This window comes from Phyllostomus hastatus, unplaced genomic scaffold (assembly GCF_019186645.2).
Source record: "Phyllostomus hastatus isolate PE091 unplaced genomic scaffold, TTU_PhHast_1.1 phas_contig_80, whole genome shotgun sequence".
Classification (NCBI taxonomy): Eukaryota; Metazoa; Chordata; class Mammalia; order Chiroptera; family Phyllostomidae; genus Phyllostomus; species Phyllostomus hastatus.
The window spans coordinates 46,082,792-46,093,597 of NW_025333960.1; the positions used below are offsets into that span (position 1 = coordinate 46,082,792).

Consider the following 10,806-nt stretch of genomic DNA (forward strand, 5'->3'; position numbering starts at 1 on the left):
ACATGGACGAATCTTCAGGACATTATGCCGCGAGAAATAAGCTAGTCACAAAGGACCAATATGGGGTGGGGCACGAGCAGGTTTACAGTTGTTTGTATAGAAAACAATACAATAATTATCAATACAGGAATACACTGCTTCACATACTCACGGCTATAAGCCTGTATTACATTTGCCCCGCCCTGTATTATAGGGTACTACTTCCACGAGGTCCCTTAGAACAGCCGAGTTCGTCGAGACAAACAGAGGAGACGCTGTTAGGGGTTACGGGGAAGCAGGGGTCGGGAGTCACTGTTGGATGGGTGCAGAGTTTCGATTGGGGGTGACGGACAAGTTCTGGGGGTGGGTGGTGGCGATAAGTGCTTGATATTGTAAATGTGCTTCACGCCACCGAATCCACACGTTAAACTGGCGAGAATGGTACATTTCATAAGCATTTGACCCCAACTAACACAGCTCCCATAAAACAAACTTCCTCCCTATGCTGAGATCCCGAAGAACCTCCTCTCTTCCCAAAGTTTTCCTGGTTCCAAAGACAGAGCATGGATTTTCACCTCCTTCTCACAATGTCTGAAGTCTGGTAAAAGCCACACACTTACTTGCTTTGTTTGACCACAAACCCTAGAGGCGCAGAGGCGCAAGGGAGTCCTTTGTGCCTGGCTTAAAGGCCCTCCCGTCATTCCCAGTGTGGAGGGAGGGCCGGTGTTTCCCGAGAAGAGATGCGCAAACCCGACCCGTGCAGATCCTCGTTTTAAACTGCCCACGTCAAATGGCTTCCGAGTTTCTGATAGAGAACATTAAACATCTTTTTTTGCATCGACGCATCATATACAGATCATGGAGCACGGTGTCAGTAGTCCGCTGCATCCCAACAAGACAGAGTAAGGATTTGCGCAAAAGTCACACCCCACTTGCTAAAACGCACATGCGCCCCACCCTGGGAAGCTTCCCCAGACAGCAAGCACGGACGGCCGGAGGCTGTTTGAGGATAACACTGGCTGCCCGAGGAGCTCCAATGGGGATGTTCCAGCTCAACTCAGTGTGAGTGGAGGTTAGAACGCCGATTCCAAACACCGCCTGCACTAGAGCAAACAAACCTCAACGCTGGTGAACAAAAGTCACTCTGCAAAGAGACAAAGCCATAAACGACAGCCCTGTAAATAAAGACCAAAGCTACCAGCCAAAGGTCAGGCTACCCATGCACTCCTCACAGAGGTGCCAGGCTTCTGCGTCCCGCAGAGGGCGGGTGGCTGTCATTGCTGAAGGACTGACTGCCCCAGAACGAGGGTGACATTGGCCTCCCCAGAGTCAGTGGGCTTCCCACCCTGACCCTCCACAGCTTCCAGGCCCAGCTCTCCCTTATCGTATACAAATTTACTAGACCGGGAGGCTGATAATGAAACGGAGCTTCAGAGCCGGAAGTGGCCTGGGCCATGCTCCAGGGTCTAAGGCAGGCAAGCACCTCTCCATGCGGAGAGGGACCGTGTCCAGGGCAGGGAGAGAGAAAACATCTGATCTACTTGCCTGCCAGAGGAGAAAAAGCACACGCAACTCAGACCCTATGAAAGCTTTACAGGCACGATCCCCAGTGCAGGACCCAGGGAAGATGCTCAAGTCGTTTTAAAATCTAACGAGTGAATGAATGGGATTGTTCCAAGGGTCTCTGTCACTGGCAGTGCTTACCAGGTGCCACCACTAAGAAACCACGTGGAGAGCACAGATCCTTTAAAAGAAATTCAAGGTTTAGAAATTCCTGAATTTTGAACAGGAAAAAAAATATATATGTATATATACACACACATACATATATGTATTTGAGGTCTGTCCAGAAGGTATCCAGCCATATAATAGGAAAAATAGAGACACTTATTGAAGAAGATACAAGATACCAGAAACATTGTACATAGGACAATGACGCCTCAGTCCCCTTCCTAGTAGGCACCTTGGGACCTCACATGGTTCTCCCAGTCACCATCAGCTGCCCCGTCGTATTTTCCTGAATCTCACTGATGGTCTGAAATCTCTTCCCTTCCAAAGGTGATCTTAGTTTTGGGGAAAGCCAGAAGTCACAGGGCGCCAAATCTGGGCTGAAGGGAGGCTGAGCCCCCTGGGTGATGTGATGTTTCACCAAAAACTCTGCACGAGACGTGATACATAAGCAGGCACATTGTCATGATGAAGCTGCCAATCACCACTTGCCCATAGCTGCGGCCTTCCGAATCATCTGAGTAGTTTCCATGGAGGAATGTTCAGGCTTCACACAAAACTTGATGCAGATTCTTTGCTCTATTCACTCAGTCATTTTGAATGTGATGGCCACACAGTGCACATGCTCACTCAACAGTGTCTACCATCCCCACTGACTAGTATAGTGAAGTCATCATTGTTCACACATGCACATTCCAGTCCACTCTCCTTGGCTGCCAGGTTACATCAATGTCGCCCAAACCGTTCTCGTTATATTAACAATGGCTGGATTTCTCCTGGACAGACTTCCTATTTTAAACAGGAGCACGGAGGCTGAGGGAGAGGAATGGCAGAGTGGGGGATACAGGAGACACACAGTGCTCAGTAGTCCCCAAGGGCCCCCACTATGCAGGAGAAGCACCCAGGGGAGAGCAGCCAGGCACCCACGTAGCCGTGACCGAGTGGGCATGCCCCTAGGTCACTGAGTGCGCTGGTCCTTCGTGTCGCCCTTGGACGCCCATATTTCCAGAACTTCAGCCTTGGATTTGGAGATTCAGAACCTCACCCCTACCCTTGGGCGAGGACAGTGCCTGGTGCAAGCAGGCTCCTTGTTTGCTAAATAAACACTAACAGAGTGGTTCCTGCTTCCTGCCCAGCGCAGGAGAAAGGCAGTGGGTGGATGAGCAACAAATACGTACTGAGCGTGAGCAACAACGCAGCCCTAACGACTGCTCCTGATGGAGCGGTGCGCTAGGCCTTTCTGGTTAATTCCCTCACGTGGAACTCACCATACAACTCACCGTACAACCGTGTACGGTGCCCAGTCACCGCTGCCCTTCCAGTTTACAGGTGAGGACGCTGAAGGCAGAGGGAGGGACTAAGTGACTTGCTGCAGGTTTTTCAGCGAGGAAGTGGCGCAGCCTGGATTCCAGGCGAGGTCAAGAGAACCCTGAGCGTGCGACCCACCTCCGTGGACTGCAGCTTCTGGGCCCAGCGCACACCGGGACCAATCAGCAAACACCAGTTCCATTGGACCTGGTTTTGGCAACAATTTATTTAAAAGTGCCATGAATTTTAGAAGGATTAGGAACAGTACTTATGTGTTCCTAAATGACCAGATAGTACAAATTTCTTTGTCTTCTAAGAATAAAAAATGAGAAACAAGACTGGCGTGTGTGTGTGTGTGCGTGTGTGTACGCTTTCTAGACTATTCCTCTACAGTGCCAGGTCTTCAGTGACACGAGACCTCAAAAGATCTTAAACTGGGCACTATTTTTAGCTGGGCACAGGGAGAGGGATTCAGGAGTAACTCAGTTCACAGAATAAAAAAAGGATAAGCTATCTTTTTTTGTGTGTTATTAACACTCTTCTGGCAGCAAATTAATTTTTACTTATCTTAATAAGTAACATAACCCCTCCAGGCACGAATACAATTCATCTAATTGAATGTTGCCAACAAACAGGCCTAGAGACTCACAAGACACCTAAAGACACCACGAATGAAAACTTCCCAGGAGATTAATCTAGAAGCAACTATAGAAGCCAATTCTACAAGTAAGTGCTTAAGAAACTTTAACGGCACCTCTCTTTAGAGATACGGGTCATGGACGAACCCGATAAAACTTGTTCTGGTTCCTAAAGAGCAAGTTCCTCCGCATTCACAAGAGCATAGCCTCCTTGTCACAAGAACTGAAACTGAAGAGCAAAGGTAACTCGTAGATGAGAATCTCTGTGCAGGGGATGGTAAGGATCACCTGGATTCCGGGTATGAAAACCAACATTAAAGTCACACTAATAAGGTAATAAACTATTAAATACACCAAATACCTAGGCATCGTACTGATTTTAAAAATACACGTTTAATGAAGGAAAAAGGAAAACAGCGTTGGAACCCCTACAGTGTACGAGGGACTTTCACCCGTTCTCTCACCAGCCCAAGCAGATTAATGTCTTTTCTTGCCCCAGCAAAGGAGTAAACTGAGGTTCAGAAAATGCAGAAATTCACCTGAGGTTATACAATTTTTTAAATTGTACTTATTGATTTTTGATAGGGTGCAGGGAGAGGGAGGGATGGAGGGAGGGTGAGTGGGGGTGGGGGGAGAGAGAATATTGATTTGTTGTTCCACTTATCCATGCATTCATTGCCTGATTCTTGTATACGCCCTAACCGGGGATCGAACTCACAACGTTGGGGTATTGGGGTTCTGCTCTAACCAAGTGAGCTACCCGGGGAGGACAGGTTATACAATTTTAAAAGTAAACAAATGTAATAAAAATAAATTGTAAAAATTAAATGCAATTTCAAGTAAGTAAAAGAACCAAAATCTGTGGGACTCTAAATCCATATGTTTCCCACTGCTCCTTGCCGGAGAAGGAGGGAAGGTCAAAGGAAAGGAAGGGTTGCAGTCAGACAGGGAAGGAACTAGTCCACAGCCAGCTGCGGTCGGTGTCGCTGGTGCTTCCACCCCAGAGCCTGAAATCCAGGCGAAACATAGAGCTAATAATCCTGAACGCAATTTACACCTGCAGGCTTCTTTTTGTTAAGAGGTTTCCTTCGCCAAATCATTATTTTAAAGCCTCAATTGAAAAAAAGAAAAAACCAAAGCCCTCTTGCTCCTAGTTCTATCAGTAACTAACAAATAATAAGTACACGCTTGCATGCATTTTCCTTAAAATGAAAACCAGAAGGAAAGCTTGAAAGTGGCTGGAGCTGCTCTCACACACGTGTTTGTGTCCGTAGTATTGAGCCACATGTGTCCTGTTTGACCCTCAATAACAGACACAAAGAATCTCTAAAGATTGCCAAAGCACCCTGGTTAGGCTAGCTCAGTGGATTGAGCATGGGCTGGGAACCAAAGGGTTGCTGGTTCAATTCCCACTCAGGGCACACCCCTGGGTTACCGGCTGGGTTCCCAATGGGGGATACCCGAGAGGCAACCACACATTGATGTTTCTCTCCCTCTCTTTCTCCCTCCCTTCCCCTCTCTCTAAAAATAAATAAATAAAATCTTTTTTAAAAAATCACCAAAGTGCTGGAATAGCAAATTAAGATTTCTCACCTAAAATTAGACAGAAGCCTCTACTACAGAGTGGAAAAAAAAAATTAGGAAAATTCAGAGGTGTAATTGCAAGCAGGCCGGCTTCAGCCCAGACAGTAATCAGCTAATAACCATTAGTCACCTTTTGCACATTTATAATGGGTTTTAACAAGGCCTGCGACAATAGGCCCGGGTTAATGAATGGCATTCTCGGTCTAGCACAAATGAGAGGAAAATGAAAACTGCTTCGCGTCGTTGGTTTCCTCTGTTTACATGCGCTTGCGTTTACTATCACTGCAGACTTGATCACACATCACGTTCTAGGTTTTGTTCCTAAAATCAGTTCGCCTTGGTCCAGGACCTTCCCGACCGGGGAGTGAACCCAGAACGATCGAACCCGCTACCTTCATGGCGGGTGACAATGCGAGCACTTCGCCTGTGTGCGTCCTCCCGTCTCAAGGATTGGAAACTGAAGTTTGAAGGCGGTGGACCTCGGCAGATGGGAAAAAATCTCCTCTCGAGTCAACAGGGCCGACGGTTTCCGGGAGGGGAACGGGGCGTCCCGAGCTACCCGAGGACTCGGAGGCAGCCAGGGGCGGCGGACGGAAAGGGTCGGGTGAGGCTGAGGGGGCTCCCTGAGTGGAACTGCGGCCCATGTCCCCCTTACGCGCGCGTGTCCACCCCGCTCCCCCGGCTGCACCCTCGGCCAGCCCTACAGCTGTCACGGAGCTGCATTCCGAGGCTCCCCCGCGGGGACCAGGCGCGCACACACCCTGGGGTAAGTTGCGCGGATAATTCAAGGTTTTCTCTCACTTGGGGAGGAGTGGAGATGTGGGAAGGTAACACACTCGCTTCTCTGAATGATCCCCCACCCCCAGCAAGTTGCCCTCCGCGCGCCTAAAACGAGGTGACAGAGCTGGGCACCAGACTGGAAAGGGAAGGAGACAGGCTGTAGCAGGGCCACGGGAGCTGGCGGATACACCCTACAATCAGCGGAAAAAGTGACCCTTTTCCCCGCCGCCTCCCAACTTGCGCAAAGGCGCACGGAATATGCCCGGGGGGCCTGGTCCCGCAGCAGGCGCGGTGGGGGCGGTCTGGCCGTCCTTCTCCGCAAGTGCGGCCAGGGACGCTTGGCCCTAAGGTCTGTTTCCGACGCTTTGGCATCGGTTCCCACAGGGGGCTCCAGCAAAACCCGGCTACAGGAGACTCACGGAGGGCGGCAGACACTGCAGGGAAGCCCGTCCCAAGGACCCGCAAGCCCCGTCAGGCTTGACCCCCGGAGCTTAACCCTGGACTTGTATGTTACATATGAGGGAAGAATCCAAACACCTCCTGCGAATTCCCTTTCCTCCCGGCGGGTGAAAACCCCCATGGACCTCTCCACAGTGCTGCCCGCCGGTCCAGCTGTGCCTCTGTACCCCCGAGGCCTCGAAGACTCCGGAACCCACACCCAAATCCCACCCGTGCGGACTTAGGAGCCCGAGGGCGCGGACAGCTGCTGCCCCCGCATCCCGGATCTCCAGCGTCCACCGGCCCCGGACGGTCAAAGGACCTGCGGGGCGAATGGGATGCGAGAGAGGTCGGAGGCCACCGACGCCGCGCCCCTGCTTACCTGGCGCTCGCTGGGCCCCCGCTGGGGCATCCGCCGGGTGCGCGCCTCTCCGCGCGATCGCAGCACACCTGCCCGCCGTAGCCGCCCGCCCAGCCCCAACTCCGGCTGTCCGGCTAGCGCTTCATGGCGCACGGGGGCTGGCCCGGGGCCCCGGGAAGCTCCTCCAGTTGGCGGCGTCTCCTCTGGCTCTCGCGGCTCGCCAATGGCTCCTCGCCTATCCCCGCCCCGCGTCCGCGCGCCCTTCCTCTGCAGCCGCCCTTCTCTCTCCGATCGCTGGGACCGGCCAAACTGGTTTCTCCGCTCTGGGATGGTGCCTCCCGTCTCCCTCCCGCGGCCGTGGCCGCCGCGCACGGCAGAGGCTAGGGGCGGGCCCAGCCGTCGGCCCTCTCTTTGTCCCTCCCGGCTGCGAGGAGCGGATGGACGGCTAGTCCCTGGGCTAACAGTCGCGGCCCGGTTCGAGCGCCGCGCCCTCGGTGCCCCCCAGCGGTCGTAGGAGCCCCAGTGGTGGCCTGCGCCTCGCTAGCCCTGCGACCTGCCAACTGCGGCCGCTCCCCGCTCCCTCGTGCTCCCGCCTCTCTGGGGGCGCTCTCGCCACCCCGCCCCACCGGCCGCTCGCGTCACTTTCCCGCTGCCCTCGGCTGGCTTGGTCACCACCTGGGGTCGGTGACCGCGCCAGCCCGGAAGGCTGTCGAGGTCACGGCTCGCCTGGGACCTGCGTTTCCTCAGTAAGGGGAGCTGTGCTCTGTCAAAGCCAAGTCACGTTCTAGGACAGGTCACTGAAGGCGCGTCGCGGTTCGACGGGCAGAGGGTGGGGAAAGAGATGGTGCCAAAAGACTTCGAGAAATGTATTCCGTAATTGTGGGGAGCAGGCTTCCTGCGGAGACCAAGCCCCCTCACCTTTACAGGATGGGGGTCCATAGAAGCCAGGGTGCCGCATGTGAATGATCCGGTATGGCTGGACATTTTAAACTCGGCACGCGTGGCTGGAACCTGGCATGTGAGCCGCACCTCCGTGGCAGGACATAGCTCATTAGGCTTCTTTTATCAGAAGCTCCCCCTGTCGCAGAATTTTACTGCTCATCCGAAATCAAGTCCCGGGACTAAAAATGAAGAAACGTCAAAGATGAATCAGAGTTTGCTTAAAATGTAGCAGAGGAGAGAAGACTCCAGTTACCTGCAGGTGACAGAGGCTAAGGTCGGTTCAGACTGCCAACTAGGGGCTTCAGGGAGACTTCACGGAGGCTCTGTTTCTGGCAGGACTCGGTGACCCACACTCGCTGGGACCAGAGTCACACAGAGAGGGTATTCAGAGAGGGGTCGGCCACTTTACCTTCCGGCATGTGACCGATGCCACTGGTCCACGAAACCCTAGACTGCCCTGGGTTTCCTTTCCGTTAGTCACACTGGATCTGTGTGCTCCAGGTCGTGCGCGTCACTTAAGTTCCCCGGGACTCAGTTTTCTCATCTGTAAAATGAGACTGGACCAGAGCTTCTTTTCTGAGACCGACAGCAGAGCAAAGGCATGGTGGCCTGAGAACAGGGACTGTTTAGGCACAGCAGGGCAGGCCGGCTGGCCGGCCCCACGATGGCGCTGCCTAGGGCGAATGAAGGAGTTGCGCCTGGAACGCCTTGAATGCTGTGGAAAGCTTATGACCACAGCTGTGATGGGATCAACCCTGTGTTTTAGGGAAAGTAACGGGGATAGTTCGGCGGACCATAAGACTAAGATGGGGGTACTGCTTGGGAGGCTGATACAGCAACACACAAGGTGGGCCTGAAAACACAGAGGCTGTTCCAGGGACACCGGGGGGAGAAACAGCCGAGATGCAGAGTGGCCAAAACCTGCAACTGGCTGGCAGGCGGAGCACGGATGGTGAGCCAAATTCCCTACGCCGGGTGATGGCATTAGCAGGGACAGGAGAGTCAGAAGGAGGGAGGCCACTGAGGAAGGCTCAGCAACCGGGAAATCAAGCGATGACTCGAGACTAAAGGAAGGATACCTTTCTTCCTGTAGATCAACCAGCAAGTGCTCGGTCTGTCCAGGAAAACATTGCATGAAGAGCGACGACACTAAGATACATCCGATCCACTCCCGTGCCCAGGTTTGATAAGCACCATTCCTACCTCCACATTTCACACCCCTGGGGAGAGGCTGAAGAAGACAAGCTAGATTGCTTCTCTTACAGACCATGTGCAGGGGGTGGGGGCGGGGAATCTGGACCAAGAGATTCGTTCCTTGAACAAATATTTATTGAGTACCTACTATGTGCCAGGCACTGTTCTACTTGCTTGTGTACATCAGTGAACCGATCAAGCAAATTGTATCTTAAAAGGTGACAAATGCTTTGAAAAAAAATAGAACAGGATGACTGGGAAGTGGCCACTGAGGGAGGCTCCTGGGTGCTGTCCGAGTTCTCTCTCTCGGTCTGGGCGGTGGTTACATAAGGGTCTACATATACATGAGTTCATCGACCTGCATGCTTAAGATTTGCAGACTAAATAAGCAAAACAGAGCAGGGGTAAGACATTAGGAGTGGGAGAATGAGCTGCAGTTTTAAATACTGTGGTCAGGGTAATCTTCATGAAGAGTTGCATTTGAGAAAGACTTACAAGAAGGTGACGGGGCTTTATCCCAGGGAGAGAAATTCTCTGAAACCCCCGTCTTGCCTGGAACCCGCCAGAAAAGAACATGTGCAAGCCTTGTCCTGGTGAGTTTCCCTCACCTGAGCCTCTCTACCTTCTTGGTCCCTGGGGAGAGACTCTCGGAGCAGGTCAGCCTCGGCTGCTGATAAAGGAAGTAACTCACCAGGAAATCCTGACCCTTGTCCTCTCCGAGAGACCTGTGCCAAACGTCAGGCTACCTGGTTGGGTCACCCACTGGAAGTGTCCCTCGCATGCAACCAAGACTGACGTGAAATGTGTCACACGTGAGTCACCTGAGGGATGGCTGCTTGGTCCAGGCAGCAGCCCTGGCCCCATACTTTGGAGTCAGGTACTTTGCACTCGCAGGTGGGATTGCTCTGGTCTTGTTTAGAAGGTCCCCCCACCCACATTTGTTAACCAACACCTTTACCTCGCAAGCTGCTGCGGGAAATAATTAAATTTAACAGAAACAATCATTTCAAAAAGGGTGACAATGCTTTCCAGCTTTTGTAGTTTGTCATTTCCTCTGTGTGTTGTCTGTCTGTGTGTCTGTCTGTTTTTTCTTTTCGTTTTCCCAGCAACACTCCTGTGCATTTCCATGATATGGGTAGAAAGGCTGGAGCGGTTGCCAAGAAAATTAGCCCCATTTTACTGAAAATTCATTTCCTCGAATTTTCTACAAGAGCTAAGGAATAAAAGATATGTTTGGAGGGAGGTGATACGGCCTGTATTCAGTTCTTTGCTGAAGCCAGTGGTCATTTAAGCTAAAGCATTTAATGCCAATGGAAAGGTAGTCATGCCTCGCTGGGTGTTATTGTAACCCCTGCTTGGCACTCAAGATCAACTCAGTTGGAAGGTGAATTCTTCTCAGCCATTGTCTAGACGAGCTGCAGAAGTTTAAACATGATAAGAAGGTACCTCTTACATGAGCCTGTCTTTGCAATACGTTAGGAGCTTCAACGAGTTTGCCCCACTTGCTTTTAAGTGGCATTTAAAATAGATACAGATGCTATAGTCTGTCTCTGCACAAATAATTTTCCAAATTCCTTCTGACTTATGTGCTTTCCACTTCCTTTACTACTTGGTAACTTCTTTTTTTCTGACCAACACTTTAATCTTAAGAATTGGATTGCAAGAAACATTAAAACATCAAATAACCAAGTGTCTCAGCTATTTTGGCTTAATATGCATGAGAAGGTAGGGGAAGTATTACTCCTGGGTGCGCTATTTAAATTCACTTCTCTTTCTTTCATACTCATGAATATGTAATGTACAGGACTAGTCTACAGGTTTTTTCTACAAGAAGGAGATCTTAATATCCTATAT

At 51.5% G+C, this 10,806-nt stretch overlaps 1 protein-coding gene across 1 annotated transcript in view; it reads right to left on the reverse strand.

The window, feature by feature from the left end:
* Positions 1-7,443, reverse strand: part of ATP8B1 (ATPase phospholipid transporting 8B1) — a 107,335-nt gene extending 99,892 nt beyond the window's left edge. The window contains exon 1 of the mRNA XM_045849807.1: positions 6,838-7,443. The gene's annotated coding sequence lies outside the window, so the exon portion shown is untranslated. The remainder of the gene's footprint in view (positions 1-6,837) is intronic.
* Positions 7,444-10,806: the final 3,363 nt, after the last annotated feature.